The sequence below is a fragment of the Schistocerca gregaria genome, chromosome 3 (assembly GCF_023897955.1).
Source record: "Schistocerca gregaria isolate iqSchGreg1 chromosome 3, iqSchGreg1.2, whole genome shotgun sequence".
NCBI lineage: Eukaryota > Metazoa > Arthropoda > Insecta > Orthoptera > Acrididae > Schistocerca > Schistocerca gregaria.
In genome coordinates, this window is record NC_064922.1 from 29,022,692 (window position 1) to 29,043,511 (window position 20,820).

Consider the following 20,820-nt stretch of genomic DNA (forward strand, 5'->3'; position numbering starts at 1 on the left):
CTCGCATGGAGAAAAGTCCGCATGTTGCTTATTATGTTCAATGCCAATGGAATTTTTGTGTTTCATCAACACTCTGAAGGTCCACAGATTACAGAATGCCTCCAGATGTGCTTCGGAAACTACTACCAGTCTTCCAGTGTACGATCAAAATGTAGACAGTCTAAGACATTACTCCCATGGAGAAAAGTCCGCATGGTGCTTATTGTGTTCAATGCCGATGCAATTTTTGTGTTTCATCAACACTGTGAAGGTCCACAGATTACAGAATGCCTCCAGATGTGCTTCGGAAACTACTACTAGTCTTCAAGGGAACGATCAAAGCGTAGACAGTTTAAGACATTACTCCCATGCAGAAAAGTCCGCATGGTGCTTATTGTGTTCAATGCCGATGCAATTTTTGTGTTTCATCAACACTCTGAAGGTCCATAGATTTCAGAACGCCTAAAGCTGTGCTTCGGAAACTACTACTAGTCTTCCAGGGAACGATCAAAGTGTAGACAGTTTAAGACATTACTCCCTTTAGAAAAGTCCACATGGTGCTTATTGTGTTCAATGCCGTTGCAATTTCTGTGTTTCATCAACACTCTGAAGGTCCACAGATTACAGAATGCATCCAGCTGTGCTTTGGAAACTACTACTAGACTTCCAGTGTACGATCACAGAGTAGACAGTTTAAGTCATTACTCCCATGGAGAAAAGTTCGCATGGTGCTTATTGTGTTCAATGCCGATGCAATTTTTGTGTTTCATCAACACTCTGAAGGTCCACAGATTACAGAATGCTTCCAGGTGTGCTTCGGAAACTACTTCTAGTCTTCCAGTGTACGATCAAAGCGTAGACAGTTTAAGACATTACTCCCATAGAGAAAATGCCGCATGGAGCTTATTGTGTTCAATGCCGATGCAATTTTTGTGTTTCATCAACACTCTGAAGGTCCACAGATTACAGAATACATCCAGATGTGCTTCGGAAACTACTAGCAGTCTTCCAGTGTACGATCAAAGCGTAGACAGTTTAAGACATTACTCCCTTGGAGAAAAGTTCGCATGGTGCTTATTGTGTTCAATGCCGATGGAATTTTTGTGTTTCATCAACACTCTGAAGGTCCACAGATTACAGAATGCTTCCAGATGTGCTTCGGAAACTACTACTATTCTTAAAGGGAACGATCAAATCGTCGACAGTTTAAGACATTACTCCCATGGAGAAAAATCCGCATGGTGCTTATTGTGTTCAATGCCGATGAAATATTTGTGTTTCATCAACACTCTGAAGGTCCACAGATTACAGAATGCATCCGTATGTGCTTCGGAAACTACTACTAGTCTTCCAGGGAACGATCAAAGCGTAGACAGTTTAGGACATTACTCCCATGGAGAAAAGTCCGCATGGTGCTTATTGTGTTCAATGCCGATTCAATTTCTGTGTTTCATCAACACTCTGAAGGTCCACAGATTACAGAATGCATCCAGATGTGCTTCGGAAACTACTACTAGTCTTCCAGGGACCGATCAAAGCGTAGACAGTTTAAGACATTACTCCCATGGAAAAAAGTTCGCATGGTGCTTATTGTGTTCAATGCCGATGCAATTTTTGTGTTTCATCAACACTCTGAAGGTCCACAGATTACAGAATGCTTCCAGATATGCTTCGGAAACTACTAATACTCTTCCAGTCTACGATCAAAGCGTAGACAGTTTAAGACATTACTCGGATAGAGAAAATTCCGCATGGTGCTTATTGTGTTCAATGCCGATTCAATTTTTGTGTTTCATCAACACTCCGAAGGTCCACAGATTACAGAATGCATCCAGATGTGCTTCGGAAACTACTACTAGTATTCCAGTGTACGATCAAAGCGTAGACAGTCTAAGACATTACTCCCATGGAGAAAAATTCGCATGGTGCTTATTGTGTTCAAAGCCGATGGAATTTTGTGTTTCATCAACACTCTGAAGGTCCACAGATTACAGAATGCTTCCAGATGTGCTTCGGAAACAACTACTATTCTTCAACTGTACGATCAAAGCGTAGACAGTTTAAGACATTACTCCCATGGAGAAAAATACGCGGGGCTTATAGTGTTCAATGCCGATGCAATTTTTGTGTTTCATCAACACTCTGAAGGTCCACAGATTACAGAATGCATCCAGATGTGCTTCGGAAACTACTACTAGTCTAATAGTGTACGATCAAAGCGTAGACAGTTTAAGACATTACTCCCATGGAGAAAAGTCCGCATGGTGCTTATTGTGTTCAATGCCGATGCAATTTTTGTGTTTCATCAACAGTGTGAAGGTCCACAGATTACAGAATGCCTCCAGATGTGCTTCGGAAACTACTACTAGTCATCAAGGGAACGATCAAATCGTAGACAGTTTAAGACATTACTCCCATGCAGAAAAGTCCGCATGGTGCTTATTGTGTTCAATGCCGGTCCAATTTCTGTGTTTCATCAACACTCTGAAGGTCCACAGATTACAGAATGCCTCCAGATGTGCTTCGGAAACTACTACTAGTCTTCCAGTGAACGATCAAAGCCTGGACAGTTTAAGACACTACTCCCATGTAGAAAAGTCCGCATCGTGCTTATTGTGCTCAATGCCGATTCAATTTTTGTGTTTAATCAACACTCTGAAGGTCCACAGATTACAGAATGCATACAGATGTGCTTCCGAAACAACCACTAGTCTTCCAGTGTACGATCAAAGCGTAGACAGTTTAAGACATTACTCCCATGGCGATAAGTCCGCATGGTGGTTTTTGTGTTTAATGCCGATGCAATTTTTGTGTTTCATCAACACTCTGAAGGTCCACAGATTACAGAATGTCTCCAGATGTGCTTCGGAAACTAATACTAGTCTTCCAGGGAACGATCAAAGCGTAGACAGATTAAGACATTACTCCCATGGAGAAAAGTGCGAAAGGTGCTTATTATGTTCAATGCCGATGGAATTTTTGTGTTTCATCAACACTCTGAAGGTCCACAGATTACGGAATGCCTCCAGATATGCTTTGGAAACTACTGCTAGTCTTCCAGTGTACGATCAAAGCGTAGACAGTTTAAGACATTACTCCCATGGAGAAAAGTTCGCATGGTGCTTATTGTGTTCAATGCCGATGCACTTTTTGTGTTTCATCCACACTCTGAAGGTCCACAGATTACAGAATGCTTCCAGATGTGCTTCGGAAACTACGAATATTCTTACACTGTACGATCAAAGCGTAGACAGTTTAAGACATTACTCCCATGGAGAAAAATCCGCATGGTGCTTATTGTGTTCAATGCCGATGCAATTTTTGTGTTTCATCAACATTCTGAATGTCCACAGATTACAGAATGCATCCAGATGTGCTTCGGAAACTACTACTAGTCTTCCAGGGAACGATCAAAGCGTAGACAGTTTAAGACATTACTCCCATGGAGAAAAGTCCGCATGGTGCTTATTGTGTTCAATGCCGATGCAATTTTTGTGTTTCATCAACACTCTGACGGTCTGCAGATTACAGAATGCTTCCAGATATGCTTCGGAAACTACTACTAGTCTTCCAGTGTACGATCAAAGCGTAGACAGTTTAAGACATTACTCGGATAGAGAAAATTCCGCATGGTGCTTATTGTGTTCAATGCCGATGCAATTTTTGTGTTTCATCAACACTCTGAAGGTCCAAAGATTACAGAATGCATCCAGATGTGCTTCGGAAACTACTACTAGTCTTCCAGTGTACGATCAAAGCGCAGACAGTCTAAGACATTACTCGCATGGAGAAAAGTCCGCATGTTGCTTATTATGTTCAAAGCCAATGGAATTTTTGTGTTTCATCAACACTCTGAAGGTCCACAGATTAAAGAATGCCTCCAGATGTGCTTCGGAAACTACTACTAGTCTTCCAGTGTACGATCAAAATGTAGACAGTCTAAGACATTACTCCCATGGAGAAAAGTCCGCATGGTGCTTATTGTGTTCAATGCCGATGCATTTTTTGTGTTTCATCAACACTGTGAAGGTCCACAGATTACAGAATGCCTCCAGATGTGCTTCGGAAACTACTACTAGTCTTCAAGGGAACGATCAAAGCGTAGACAGTTTAAGACATTACCCCCATGCAGAAAAGTCCGCATGGTGCTTATTGTGTTCAATGCCGATGCAATTTTTGTGTTTCATCAACACTCTGAAGGTCCATAGATTTCAGAACGCCTAAAGCTGTGCTTCGGAAACTACTACTAGTCTTCCAGGGAACGATCAAAGTGTAGACAGTTTAAGACATTACTCCCTTTAGAAAAGTCCACATGGTGCTTATTGTGTTCAATGCCGTTGCAATTTCTGTGTTTCATCAACACTCTGAAGGTCCACAGATTACAGAATGCATCCAGATGTGCTTTGAAAACTACTACTAGACTTCCAGTGTACGATCACAGAGTAGACAGTTTAAGTCATTACTCCCATGGAGAAAAGTTCGCATGGCGCTTATTGTTTTCAATGCCGATGCAATTTTTGTGTTTCATCAACACTCTGAAGGTCCACAGATTACAGAATGCTTCCAGGTGTGCTTCGGAAACTACTTCTAGTCTTCCAGTGTACGATCAAAGCGTAGACAGTTTAAGACATTACTCCCATAGAGAAAATGCCGCATGGAGAGTATTGTGTTCAATGCCGATGGAATTTTTGTGTTTCATCAACACTCTGAAGGTCCACAGATTACAGAATACATCCAGATGTGCTTCGGAAACTACTAGTAGTCTTCCAGTGTACGGATAAAGCGTAGACAGTTTAAGACATTACTCCCTTGGAGAAAAGTTCGCATGGTGCTTATTGTGTTCAATGCCGATGGAATTTTTGTGTTTCATCAACACTCTGAAGGTCCACAGATTACAGAATGCTTCCAGATGTGCTTCGGAAACTACTACTATTCTTAAAGGGAACGATCAAATCGTAGACAGTTTAAGACATTACTCCCATGGAGAAAAGTCCGCATGGTGCTTATTGTGTTCAATGTCGATGCAATTTTTGTGTTTCATCAACACTCTGAAGGTCCACAGATTACAGAATGCTTCCAGGTGTGCTTCGGAAACTACTTCTAGTCTTCCAGAGTACGACCAAAGCGTAGACAGTTTAAGACATTACTCCCGTAGTGAAAATTCCGCATGGAGCCTATTGTGTTCAATGCCGATGCAATTTTTGTGTTTCATCAACACTATGAAAGTCCACAGATTACAGAATGCATCCAGATGTGCTTCGGAAACTACTAGTAGTCTTCCAGTGTACGATCAAAGCGTAGACAGTTTAAGACATTACTCCCATGGAGAAAAGTTCGCATGGTGCTTATAGTGTTCAATGCCGATGGAATTTTTGTGTTTCATCAACACTCTGAAGGTCCACAGATTACAGAATGTTTCCAGATGTGCTTCGGATACTACTACTATTCTTCCAGTGTACGATCAAAGCCCAGACAGTTAAAACATTGCACCCATGGAGAAAAATCCGCATGTTGCTTATTGTGTTCAATGCCGATGAAATATTTGTGTTGCATCAACACTCTGAAGGTCCACAGATTACAGAATGCATCCATATGTGCTTCGGAAACTACTACTAGTCTTCCAGGGAACGATCAAAGCGTAGACAGTTTAAGACATTACTCCCATGGAGAAAAGTCCGCATGGTGCTTATTGTGTTCAATCCCGAATCAATTTCTGTGTTTCATCAACACTCTGAAGGTCCACAGATTACAGAATGCATCCAGATGTGCTTCGAAACTACTACTAGTCTTCCAGGGAACGATCAAAACGTAGACAGTTTAAGACATTACTCCAATGGAGAAAAGTCCGCATGGTGCTTATTGTGTTCAATGCCGATGCAATTTTTGTTTTTCATCAACACTCTGAAGGTCCATGGATTACAGAATGCTTCCAGATATGAGTGGGAAACTACTACTAGTCTTCCAGTGTACGATCAAAGCTTAGACAGTTTAAGACATTACTCGGATAGAGAAAATTCCGCATGGTGCTTATTGTGTTCAATGCCGATGCAATTTTTGTGTTTCATCAACACTCTGAAAGTCCACAGATTACAGAATGCCTCCAGATGTGCTTTGGAAACTACTACTATTCTTAAAGGGAACGATCAAAGCGTAGACAGTTTAAGACATTACTCCCATGGAGAAAAGTCCGCATGGTGCTTATTGTGTTCAATGTCGATGCAATTTTTGTGTTTCATCAACACTCTGAAGGTCCACAGATTACAGAATGCCTCCAGATGTGCTTCGGAAACTACTACTAGTCTTCAAGGGAACGATCAAAGCGTAGACAGTTTAAGACATTACTCCTATGCAGAAAAGTCCGCATGGTGCTTATTGTGTTCAATGCCGACGCAATTTCTGTGTTTCATCAACACTCTGAAGGTCCACAGATTGCAGAATGCATCCAGATGTGCTTTGGAAACTACTACTAGACATCCAGTGTACGATCACAGAGTAGACAGTTTAAGTCATTACTCCCATCGAGAAAAGTTCGCATGGTGCTTATTGTGTTCAATGCCGATGCAATTTTTGTGTTTCATCAACACTCTGAAGGTCCACAGATTACAGAATGCTTCCAGGTGTGCTTCAGAAACTGCTTCTAGTCTTCCAGTGTACGATCAAAGCGTAGACAGTTTAATACATTACTCCCATAGAGAAAATTCCGCATGGAGCTTATTGTGTTCAATGCCGATGCAGTTTTTGTGTTTCATCAACACTCTGAAGGTAAACAGATTACAGAATGCATCCAGATGTGCTTCGGAAACTACTACTAGTCTTCCAGGGAACGATCAAAGCGTAGACAGTTTAAGAAATTACTCTAATGGAGAAAAGTCCGCATGGTGCTTATTGTGTTCAATCCCGAATCAATTTCTGTGTTTCATCAACACTCTGAAGGTCCACAGATTACAGAATGCATCCAGATGTGCTTCGGAAACTACTGGTAGTCTTCCAGGGAACGATCAAATCGTAGATAGTTTAAGACATTACTCCCATGGAGAAAAGTCCGCATGGTGCTTATTGTGTTCAATGCCGATGCAATTTCTGTGTTTCATCAACACTCTGAAGGTCCACAGATTACAGAATGCATCCAGATGTGCTTCGGAAACTATTACTAGTCTTCCAGGGAACGATCAAAGCGTAGACAGTTTAAGACATTACTCCAATGGAGAAAAGTCGACATGGTGCTTATTGTGTTCAATATCGATGCAATTTTTGTGTTTCATCAACACTCTGAAGGTCCACAGATTACAGAATGCATCCGTATGTGCTTCGGAAACTACTACTAGTCTTCCAGGGAACGAACAAATCGTAGACAGTTTTGGACATTACTCCCATGGAGAAAAGTTCGCATGGTGCTTATTGTGTTCAATGCCGATGCAAGTTCTTTGTTTCATCAACACTCTGAAGGTCCACAGATTACAGAATGCATCCAGATGTGCTTCGGAAACTACTACTAGTCTTCCAGGGAACGATCAAAGCGTAGACAGTTTAAGACATTACTCCCATGGAGAAAAGTTCGCATGGTGCTTATTGTGTTCAATGCCGATGCAATTTTTGTGTTTCATCAACACTCTGAAGGTCCACAGATTACAGAATGCCTCCAGATATGCTTCGGAAACTACTACTACTCTTCCAGTCTACGATCAAAGCGTAGACAGTTTAAGACATTACTCGGATAGAGAAAATTCCGCATCGTGCTTATTGTGTTCAATGCCGATTCAATTTTTGTGTTTCATCAACACTCTGAAGGTCCACAGATTACAGAATGCCTCCTGATGTGCTTTGGAAACTACTACTAGTCTTCCAGTGTACGATCAAAGCGTAGACAGTTTAAGACATTACTCCCATGGAGAAAAGTCCGCATGGTGCTTATTGTGTTCAATTCCGATGCAATTTTTGTGTTTCATCAACACTGTGAAGGTCCGCAGATTACAGAATGCCTCCAGATGTGCTTCGGAAACTACTACTACTCTTCAAGGGAACGATCAAAGCGTAGACAGTTTAAGACATTACTCCTATGCAGAAAAGTCCGCATGGTGCTTATTGTGTTCAATGCCGACGCAATTTCTGTGTTTCATCAACACTCTGAAGGTCCACAGATTGCAGAATGCATCCAGATGTGCTTTGGAAACTACTACTAGACTTCCAGTGTACGATCACAGAGTAGACAGTTTAAGTCATTACTCCCATCGAGAAAAGTTCGCATGGTGCTTATTGTGTTCAATGCCGATGCAATTTTTGTGTTTCATCAACACTCTGAAGGTCCACAGATTACAGAATGCTTCCAGGTGTGCTTCAGAAACTACTTCTAGTCTTCCAGTGTACGATCAAAGCGTAGACAGTTTAAGACATTACTCCCATAGAGAAAATTCCGCATGTAGCTTATTGTGTTCAATGCCGATGCAGTTTTTGTGTTTCATCAACACTCTGAAGGTCCACAGATTACAGAATGCATCCATATGTGCTGCGGAAACTACTACTAGTCTTCCAGGGAACGATCAAAGCGTAGACAGTTTAAGACATTACTCCCATGGAGAAAAGTCCGCATGGTGCTTATTGTGTTCAATCCCGAATCAATTTCTGTGTTTCATCAACACTCTGAAGGTCCACAGATTACAGAATGCATCCAGATGTGCTTCGGAAACTACTGGTAGTCTTCCAGGGAACGATCAAATCGTAGATAGTTTAAGACATTACTCCCATGGAGAAAAGTCCGCATGGTGCTTATTGTGTTCAATGCCGATGCAATTTCTGTGTTTCATCAACACTCTGAAGGTCCACAGATTACAGAATGCATCCAGATGTGCTTCGGAAACTATTACTAGTCTTCCAGGGAACGATCAAAGCGTAGACAGTTTAAGACATTACTCCAATGGAGAAAAGTCCGCATGGTGCTTATTGTGTTCAATGCCGATGCAATTTTTGTGTTTCATCAACACTCTGAAGGTCCATGGATTACAGAATGCTTCCAGATATGAGTCGGAAACTACTACTAGTCTTCCAGTGTACGATCAAAGCGTAGACAGTTTAAGACATTATTCGGATAGAGAAAATTCCGCATGGTGCTTATTGTGTTCAATGCCGATGCAATTTTTGTGTTTCATCAACACTCTGAAGGTCCACAGATTACAGAATGCCTCCAGATGTGCTTTGGAAACTACTACTATTCTTAAAGGGAACGATCAAAGCGTAGACAGTTTAAGACATTACTCCCATGGAGAAAAGTCCGCATGGTGCTTATTGTGTTCAATGTCGATGCATTTTTTGTGTTTCATCAACACTCTGAAGGTCCACAGATTACAGAATGCCTCCAGATGTGCTTCGGAAACTACTACTAGTCTTCCAGTGTACGATCAAAGCGTAGACAGTTTAAGACATTACTCCCATGGAGAAAAGTCCGCATGGTGCTTATTGTGTTCAATTCCGATGCAATTTTTGTGTTTCATCAACACTGTGAAGGTCCGCATATTACAGAATGCCTCCAGATGTGCTTCGGAAACTACTACTAGTCTTCAAGGGAACGATCAAAGCGTAGACAGTTTAAGACATTACTCCTATGCAGAAAAGTCCGCATGGTGCTTATTGTGTTCAATGCCGACGCAATTTCTGTGTTTCATCAACACTCTCAAGGTCCACAGATTGCAGAATGCATCCAGATGTGCTTTGGAAACTACTACTAGTCTTCCAGTGTACGATCACAGAGTAGACAGTTTAAGTCATTACTCCCATCGAGAAAAGTTCGCATGGTGCTTATTGTGTTCAATGCCGATGCAATTTTTGTGTTTCATCAACACTCTGAAGGTCCACAGATTACAGAATGCTTCCAGGTGTGCTTCAGAAACTACTTCTAGTCTTCCAGTGTACGATCAAAGCGTAGACAGTTTAAGACATTACTCCCATAGAGAAAATTCCGCATGGAGCTTATTGTGTTCAATGCCGATGCAGTTTTTGTGTTTCATCAACACTCTGAAGGTCCACAGATTACAGAATGCATCTAGATGTGCTTCGGAAACTACTACTAGTCTTCCAGGGAACGATCAAAGCGTAGACAGTTTAAGACATTACTCCCAAAAAAAAAAAATCCGCATGGTGCTTATTGTGTTCAATCCCGAATCAATTTCTGTGTTTCATCAACACTCTGAAGGTCCACAGATTACAGAATGCATCCAGATGTGCTTCGGAAACTACAGGTAGTCTTCCAGGGAACGATCAAATCGTAGATAGTTTAAGACATTACTCCCATGGAGAAAAGTCCGTATGGTGCTTATTGTGTTCAATGCCGATGCAATTTCTGTGTTTCATCAACACTCTGAAGGTCCACAGATTACAGAATGCATCCAGATGTGCTTCGGAAACTATTACTAGTCTTCCAGGGAACGATCAAAGCGTAGACAGTTTAAGACATTACTCCAATGGAGAAAAGTCCGCATGGTGCTTATTGTGTTCAATGCCGATGCAATTTTTGTGTTTCATCAACACTCTGAAGGTCCACAGATTACAGAATGCCTCCAGATGTGCTTCGGAAACTACTACTAGTCTTCCAGTGTACGATCAAAGCGTAGACAGTTTAAGACATTACTCCCATGGAGAAAAGTCCGCATGGTGCTTATTGTGTTCAATTCCGATGCAATTTATGTGTTTCATCAACACTCTGAAGGTCCACAGATTACAGAATGCCTCCAGATGTGCTTTGGAAACTACTACTATTCTTAAAGGGAACGATCAAAGCGTAGACAGTTTAAGACATTACTCCCATGGAGAAAAGTCCGCAAGGTGCTTATTGTGTTCAATGTCGATGCAATTTTTGTGTTTCATCAACACTCTGAAGGTCCACAGATTACAGAATGCCTCCAGATGTGCTTCGGAAACTACTACTAGTCTTCAAGGGAACGATCAAAGCGTAGACAGTTTAAGACATTACTCCTATGCAGAAAAGTCCGCATGGTGCTTATTGTGTTCAATGCCGACGCAATTTCTGTGTTTCATCAACACTCTGAAGGTCCACAGATTGCAGAATGCATCCAGATGTGCTTTGGAAACTACTACTAGACATCCAGTGTACGATCACAGAGTAGACAGTTTAAGTCATTACTCCCATCGAGAAAAGTTCGCATGGTGCTTATTGTGTTCAATGCCGATGCAATTTTTGTGTTTCATCAACACTCTGAAGGTCCAGAGATTACAGAATGCTTCCAGGTGTGCTTCAGAAACTGCTTCTAGTCTTCCAGTGTACGATCAAAGCGTAGACAGTTTAATACATTACTCCCATAGAGAAAATTCCGCATGGAGCTTATTGTGTTCAATGCCGATGCAGTTTTTGTGTTTCATCAACACTCTGAAGGTAAACAGATTACAGAATGCATCCAGATGTGCTTCGGAAACTACTACTAGTCTTCCAGGGAACGATCAAAGCGTAGACAGTTTAAGAAATTACTCTAATGGAGAAAAGTCCGCATGGTGCTTATTGTGTTCAATCCCGAATCAATTTCTGTGTTTCATCAACACTCTGAAGGTCCACAGATTACAGAATGCATCCGTATGTGCTTCGGAAACTACTACTAGTCTTCCAGGGAACGATCAAATCGTAGATAGTTTAAGACATTACTCCTATGCAGAAAAGTCCGCATGGTGCTTATTGTGTTCAATGCCGACGCAATTTCTGTGTTTCATCAACACTCTGAAGGTCCACAGATTGCAGAATGCATCCAGATGTGCTTTGGAAACTACTACTAGACTTCCAGTGTACGATCACAGAGTAGACAGTTTAAGTCATTACTCCCATCGAGAAAAGTTCGCATGGTGCTTATTGTGTTCAATGCCGATGCAATTTCTGTGTTTCATCAACACTCTGAAGGTCCACAGATTACAGAATGCATCCAGATGTGCTTCGGAAACTATTACTAGTCTTCCAGGGAACGATCAAAGCGTAGACAGTTTAAGACATTACTCCAATGGAGAAAAGTCCGCATGGTGCTTATTGTGTTCAATGCCGATGCAATTTTTGTGTTTCATCAACACTCTGAAGGTCCATGGATTACAGAATGCTTCCAGATATGAGTCGGAAACTACTACTAGTCTTCCAGTGTACGATCAAAGCGTAGACAGTTTAAGACATTATTCGGATAGAGAAAATTCCGCATGGTGCTTATTGTGTTCAATGCCGATGCAATTTTTGTGTTTCATCAACACTCTGAAGGTCCACAGATTACAGAATGCCTCCAGATGTGCTTTGGAAACTACTACTATTCTTAAAGGGAACGATCAAAGCGTAGACAGTTTAAGACATTACTCCCATGGAGAAAAGTCCGCATGGTTGTTATTGTGTTCAATGTCGATGCATTTTTTGTGTTTCATCAACACTCTGAAGGTCCACAGATTACAGAATGCCTCCAGATGTGCTTCGGAAACTACTACTAGTCTTCCAGTGTACGATCAAAGCGTAGACAGTTTAAGACATTACTCCCATGGAGAAAAGTCCGCATGGTGCTTATTGTGTTCAATTCCGATGCAATTTTTGTGTTTCATCAACACTGTGAAGGTCCGCATATTACAGAATGCCTCCAGATGTGCTTCGGAAACTACTACTAGTCTTCAAGGGAACGATCAAAGCGTAGACAGTTTAAGACATTACTCCTATGCAGAAAAGTCCGCATGGTGCTTATTGTGTTCAATGCCGACGCAATTTCTGTGTTTCATCAACACTCTCAAGGTCCACAGATTGCAGAATGCATCCAGATGTGCTTTGGAAACTACTACTAGTCTTCCAGTGTACGATCACAGAGTAGACAGTTTAAGTCATTACTCCCATCGAGAAAAGTTCGCATGGTGCTTATTGTGTTCAATGCCGATGCAATTTTTGTGTTTCATCAACACTCTGAAGGTCCACAGATTACAGAATGCTTCCAGGTGTGCTTCAGAAACTACTTCTAGTCTTCCAGTGTACGATCAAAGCGTAGACAGTTTAAGACATTACTCCCATAGAGAAAATTCCGCATGGAGCTTATTGTGTTCAATGCCGATGCAGTTTTTGTGTTTCATCAACACTCTGAAGGTCCACAGATTACAGAATGCATCTAGATGTGCTTCGGAAACTACTACTAGTCTTCCAGGGAACGATCAAAGCGTAGACAGTTTAAGACATTACTCCCAAAAAAAAAAAATCCGCATGGTGCTTATTGTGTTCAATCCCGAATCAATTTCTGTGTTTCATCAACACTCTGAAGGTCCACAGATTACAGAATGCATCCAGATGTGCTTCGGAAACTACAGGTAGTCTTCCAGGGAACGATCAAATCGTAGATAGTTTAAGACATTACTCCCATGGAGAAAAGTCCGTATGGTGCTTATTGTGTTCAATGCCGATGCAATTTCTGTGTTTCATCAACACTCTGAAGGTCCACAGATTACAGAATGCATCCAGATGTGCTTCGGAAACTATTACTAGTCTTCCAGGGAACGATCAAAGCGTAGACAGTTTAAGACATTACTCCAATGGAGAAAAGTCCGCATGGTGCTTATTGTGTTCAATGCCGATGCAATTTTTGTGTTTCATCAACACTCTGAAGGTCCACAGATTACAGAATGCCTCCAGATGTGCTTCGGAAACTACTACTAGTCTTCCAGTGTACGATCAAAGCGTAGACAGTTTAAGACATTACTCCCATGGAGAAAAGTCCGCATGGTGCTTATTGTGTTCAATTCCGATGCAATTTATGTGTTTCATCAACACTCTGAAGGTCCACAGATTACAGAATGCCTCCAGATGTGCTTTGGAAACTACTACTATTCTTAAAGGGAACGATCAAAGCGTAGACAGTTTAAGACATTACTCCCATGGAGAAAAGTCCGCAAGGTGCTTATTGTGTTCAATGTCGATGCAATTTTTGTGTTTCATCAACACTCTGAAGGTCCACAGATTACAGAATGCCTCCAGATGTGCTTCGGAAACTACTACTAGTCTTCAAGGGAACGATCAAAGCGTAGACAGTTTAAGACATTACTCCTATGCAGAAAAGTCCGCATGGTGCTTATTGTGTTCAATGCCGACGCAATTTCTGTGTTTCATCAACACTCTGAAGGTCCACAGATTGCAGAATGCATCCAGATGTGCTTTGGAAACTACTACTAGACATCCAGTGTACGATCACAGAGTAGACAGTTTAAGTCATTACTCCCATCGAGAAAAGTTCGCATGGTGCTTATTGTGTTCAATGCCGATGCAATTTTTGTGTTTCATCAACACTCTGAAGGTCCAGAGATTACAGAATGCTTCCAGGTGTGCTTCAGAAACTGCTTCTAGTCTTCCAGTGTACGATCAAAGCGTAGACAGTTTAATACATTACTCCCATAGAGAAAATTCCGCATGGAGCTTATTGTGTTCAATGCCGATGCAGTTTTTGTGTTTCATCAACACTCTGAAGGTAAACAGATTACAGAATGCATCCAGATGTGCTTCGGAAACTACTACTAGTCTTCCAGGGAACGATCAAAGCGTAGACAGTTTAAGAAATTACTCTAATGGAGAAAAGTCCGCATGGTGCTTATTGTGTTCAATCCCGAATCAATTTCTGTGTTTCATCAACACTCTGAAGGTCCACAGATTACAGAATGCATCCGTATGTGCTTCGGAAACTACTACTAGTCTTCCAGGGAACGATCAAATCGTAGATAGTTTAAGACATTACTCCTATGCAGAAAAGTCCGCATGGTGCTTATTGTGTTCAATGCCGACGCAATTTCTGTGTTTCATCAACACTCTGAAGGTCCACAGATTGCAGAATGCATCCAGATGTGCTTTGGAAACTACTACTAGACTTCCAGTGTACGATCACAGAGTAGACAGTTTAAGTCATTACTCCCATCGAGAAAAGTTCGCATGGTGCTTATTGTGTTCAATGCCGATGCAATTTCTGTGTTTCATCAACACTCTGAAGGTCCACAGATTACAGAATGCATCCAGATGTGCTTCGGAAACTATTACTAGTCTTCCAGGGAACGATCAAAGCGTAGACAGTTTAAGACATTACTCCAATGGAGAAAAGTCCGCATGGTGCTTATTGTGTTCAATGCCGATGCAATTTTTGTGTTTCATCAACACTCTGAAGGTCCATGGATTACAGAATGCTTCCAGATATGAGTCGGAAACTACTACTAGTCTTCCAGTGTACGATCAAAGCGTAGACAGTTTAAGACATTATTCGGATAGAGAAAATTCCGCATGGTGCTTATTGTGTTCAATGCCGATGCAATTTTTGTGTTTCATCAACACTCTGAAGGTCCACAGATTACAGAATGCCTCCAGATGTGCTTTGGAAACTACTACTATTCTTAAAGGGAACGATCAAAGCGTAGACAGTTTAAGACATTACTCCCATGGAGAAAAGTCCGCATGGTTGTTATTGTGTTCAATGTCGATGCATTTTTTGTGTTTCATCAACACTCTGAAGGTCCACAGATTACAGAATGCCTCCAGATGTGCTTCGGAAACTACTACTAGTCTTCCAGTGTACGATCAAAGCGTAGACAGTTTAAGACATTACTCCCATGGAGAAAAGTCCGCATGGTGCTTATTGTGTTCAATTCCGATGCAATTTTTGTGTTTCATCAACACTGTGAAGGTCCGCATATTACAGAATGCCTCCAGATGTGCTTCGGAAACTACTACTAGTCTTCAAGGGAACGATCAAAGCGTAGACAGTTTAAGACATTACTCCTATGCAGAAAAGTCCGCATGGTGCTTATTGTGTTCAATGCCGACGCAATTTCTGTGTTTCATCAACACTCTCAAGGTCCACAGATTGCAGAATGCATCCAGATGTGCTTTGGAAACTACTACTAGTCTTCCAGTGTACGATCACAGAGTAGACAGTTTAAGTCATTACTCCCATCGAGAAAAGTTCGCATGGTGCTTATTGTGTTCAATGCCGATGCAATTTTTGTGTTTCATCAACACTCTGAAGGTCCACAGATTACAGAATGCTTCCAGGTGTGCTTCAGAAACTACTTCTAGTCTTCCAGTGTACGATCAAAGCGTAGACAGTTTAAGACATTACTCCCATAGAGAAAATTCCGCATGGAGCTTATTGTGTTCAATGCCGATGCAGTTTTTGTGTTTCATCAACACTCTGAAGGTCCACAGATTACAGAATGCATCTAGATGTGCTTCGGAAACTACTACTAGTCTTCCAGGGAACGATCAAAGCGTAGACAGTTTAAGACATTACTCCCAAAAAAAAAAATCCGCATGGTGCTTATTGTGTTCAATCCCGAATCAATTTCTGTGTTTCATCAACACTCTGAAGGTCCACAGATTACAGAATGCATCCAGATGTGCTTCGGAAACTACAGGTAGTCTTCCAGGGAACGATCAAATCGTAGATAGTTTAAGACATTACTCCCATGGAGAAAAGTCCGTATGGTGCTTATTGTGTTCAATGCCGATGCAATTTCTGTGTTTCATCAACACTCTGAAGGTCCACAGATTACAGAATGCATCCAGATGTGCTTCGGAAACTATTACTAGTCTTCCAGGGAACGATCAAAGCGTAGACAGTTTAAGACATTACTCCAATGGAGAAAAGTCCGCATGGTGCTTATTGTGTTCAATGCCGATGCAATTTTTGTGTTTCATCAACACTCTGAAGGTCCACAGATTACAGAATGCCTCCAGATGTGCTTCGGAAACTACTACTAGTCTTCCAGTGTACGATCAAAGCGTAGACAGTTTAAGACATTACTCTCATGGAGAAAAGTCCGCATGGTGCTTATTGTGTTCAATTCCGATGCAATTTATGTGTTTCATCAACACTCTGAAGGTCCACAGATTACAGAATGCCTCCAGATGTGCTTTGGAAACTACTACTATTCTTAAACGGAACGATCAAAGCGTAGACAGTTTAAGACATTACTCCCATGGAGAAAAGTCCGCATGGTGCTTATTGTGTTCAATGTCGATGCAATTTTGGTGTTTCATCAACACTCTGAAGGTCCACAGATTACAGAATGCCTCCAGATGTGCTTCGGAAACCACTACTACTCTTCCAGTGTACGATCAAAGCGTAGACAGTTTAAGACATTACTCCCATGGAGAAAAGTCCGCATGGTGCTTATTGTGTTCAATTCCGATGCAATTTTTGTGTTTCATCAACACTGTGAAGGTCCGCAGATTACAGAATGCCTCCAGATGTGCTTCGGAAACTACTACTAGTCTTCAAGGGAACGATCAAAGCGTAGACAGTTTAAGACATTACTCCTATGCAGAAAAGTCCGCATGGTGCTTATTGTGTTCAATGCCGACGCAATTTCTGTGTTTCATCAACACTCTGAAGGTCCACAGATTGCAGAATGCATCCAGATGTGCTTTGGAAACTACTACTAGACTTCCAGTGTACGATCACAGAGTAGACAGTTTAAGTCATTACTCCCATCAAGAAAAGTTCGCATGGTGCTTATTGTGTTCAATGCCGATGCAATTTTTGTGTTTCATCAACACTCTGAAGGTCCACAGATTACAGAATGCATCCAGATGTGCTTCGGAAACTACTACTAGTCTTCCAGGGAACTATCAAAGCGTAGACAGTTTAAGACATTACTCCCATGGAGAAAATTCCGCATGGTGCTTATTGTGTTCAATCCCGAATCAATTTCTGTGTTTCATCAACACTCTGAAGGTCCTCAGATTACAGATTGCCTCCAGATGTGCTTCGGAAACTACTACTAGTCTTCCAGTGAACGATCAAAGCCTGGACAGTTTAAGACACTACTCCCATGTAGAAAAGTCCGCATCGTGCTTATTGTGCTCAATGCCGATGCAATTTTTGTGGTTAATCAACACTCTGAAGGTCCACAGATTACAGAATATCTCCAGATGTGCTTCGGAAACTACTACTAGTCTTCCAGGGAACGATCAAAGCGTAGACAGATTAAGACATTACTTTCATGGAGAAAAGTTCGAAAGGTGCTTATTGTGTTCAATGCCGATGCACTTTTTGTGTTTCGTCCACACTCTGAAGGTCCACAGATTACAGAATGCTTCCAGATGTGCTTCGGAAACTACTACTAGTCTTCCCGGGAACGATCAAAGCGTAGACAGTTTAAGACATTACTCCCATGGAGAAAAGTCCGAAAGGTGCTTATTGTGTTCAATGCCGATGGAATTTTTGTGTTTCATCAACACTCTGAAGGTCCACAGATTACGGAATGCCTCCAGATATGCTTCGGAAACTACTGCTAGTCTTCCAGTGTACGATCAAAGCGTAGACAGTTTAAGACATAACTTTCATGCAGAAAAGTTCGCATGGTGCTTATTGTGATCAATGCCGATGCACTTTTTGTGTTTCATCCACACTCTGAAGGTCCACAGATTACAGAGTGCTTCCAGGTGTGCTTCGTCAACTACTACTAGTCTTCCAGTGTACGATCAAAGCGTAGACAGTTTAAGACATTACTCGGATAGAGAAAATTCCGCATGGTGCTTATTGTGTTCAATGCCGATGCAATTTTTGTGTTTCATCAACACTCTGAAGGTCCACAGATTACAGAATGCATCCAGATGTGCTTCGGAAACTACTACTAGTCTTCCAGTGTACGATCAAAGCGTAGACAGTCTAAGACATTACTCCCATGGAGAAAAATACGCATGGTGCTTATTGTGTTCAATGCCGATGGAATTTTTGTGTTTCATCAACACTCTGAAGGTCCACAGATTACAGACTGCTTCCAGATGTGCGTCGGAAACTACTACTATTCTTCCAGTGTACGATCAAAGCGTAGACAGTTTAAGACATTACTCCCATGGAGAAAAATCCGCATGGTGCTTATAGTGTTCAATGCCGATGCAATTTTTGTGTTTCATCAACACTCTGAAGGTTCACAGATTACAGAATGCATCCAGATGTGCTTCGGAAACTACTGCTAGACTTCCAGGGAACGATCATATCGTAGACAGTTTAAGACATTACTCCCATGGAGAAAAGTCCGAATGCTGCTTATTGTGTTCAATGCCGATGCAATTTCTGTGTTTCATCAACACTCTGAAGGTCCACAGATTACAGAATGCTTCCAGATGTGCTTCGGAAACTACTACTATTCTTAAAGGGAACGATCAAAGCGTAGACAGTTTTAGACATTACTCCCATGGAGAAAAATCCGCATGTTGCTTATTGTTTTCAATGCCGATGCAATGTTTGTGTCTCATCAACACTCTGAATGTCCTCAGATTACAGATTGCCTCCAGATGTGCTTCGGAAACTACTACTAGTCTTCCAGTGAACGATCAAAGCCTGGACAGTTTAAGACACTACTCCCATGTAGAAAAGTCCGCATCGTGCTTATTGTGCTCAATGCCGATGCAATTTTTGTGTTTAATCAACACTCTGAAGGTCCACAGATTACAGAATGTCTCCAGATGTGCTTCGGAAACTACTACTAGTCTTCCAGGGAACGATCAAAGCGTAGAAAGATTAAGACATTACTTTCATGGAGAAAAGTTCGAAAGGTGCATATTGTGTTCAATGCCGATGCACTTTTTGTGTTTCATCCACACTCTGAAGGTCCACAGATTACAGAATGCTTCAAGACGTGCTTCGGAAACTACTACTAGTCTTCCAGGGAACGATCAAAGCGTAGACAGATTAAGACATTACTCCCATGGAGAAAAGTCCGAAAGGGGCTTATTGTGTTCAATGCCGATATAATTTTTGTGTTTCATTAACACTCTGAAGGTCCACAGATTACGGAATGCCTCCAGATATGCTTCGGAAACTACTGCTAGTCTTCCAGTGTACGATCAAAGCGTAGACAGTTTAAGACATTACTTTCATGCAGAAAAGTTCGCATGGTGCTTATTGTGATCAATGCCGATGCACTTTTTGTGTTTCATCCACACTCTGAAGGTCCACAGATTACAGAATGCTTCCAGGTGTGCTTCGTCAACTACTACTAGTCTTCCAGTGTACGATCAAAGCGTAGACAGTGTAAGACATTACTCGGATAGAGAAAATTCCGCATGGTGCTTATTGTGTTCAATGCCGATGCAATTTTTGTGTTTCATCAACACTCTGAAGGTCCACAGATTACAGAATGCATCCAGATGTGCTTCGGAAACTACTACTAGTCTTCCAGTGTACGATCAAAGCGTAGACAGTCTAAGACATTACTCCCATGGAGAAAAATACGCATGGTGCTTATTGTGTTCAATGCCGATGGAATTTTTGTGTTTCATCAACACTCTGAAGGTCCACAGATTACAGAATGCTTCCAGATGTGCGTCGGAAACTACTACTATTCTTCCAGTGTACGATCAAAGCGTAGACAGTTTAAGACATTACTCCCATGGAGAAAAATCCGCATGGTGCTTATAGTGTTCAATGCCGATGCAGTTTTTGTGTTTCATCAACACTCTGAAGGTCCACAGATTACAGAATGCATCCACATGTGCTTCGAAAACTACTACTAGTCTAATAGTGCACGATCAAAGCGTAGACAGTTTAAGACATTACTACCATGGAGAAAAGTCCGCATGGTGCTTATTGTGTTCAATGCCGGTGCAATTTTTGTGTTTCATCAACACTCTGAAGGTCCACAGATTACAGAATGCTTCCAGGTGTGCTTCGGAAACTACTACTAGCCTTCCAGTGAACGATCAAAGCGTAGACAGTTTAAGACATTACTCCTGTAGTGAAAATTCCGCATGAAGCTTATTGTGTTCAATGCCGATGCAATTTTTGTGTTTCATCAACACTCTGAAGGTCCACAGATTACAGAATGCTTCCAGCTGTGCGTCGGAAACTACTACTATTCTTC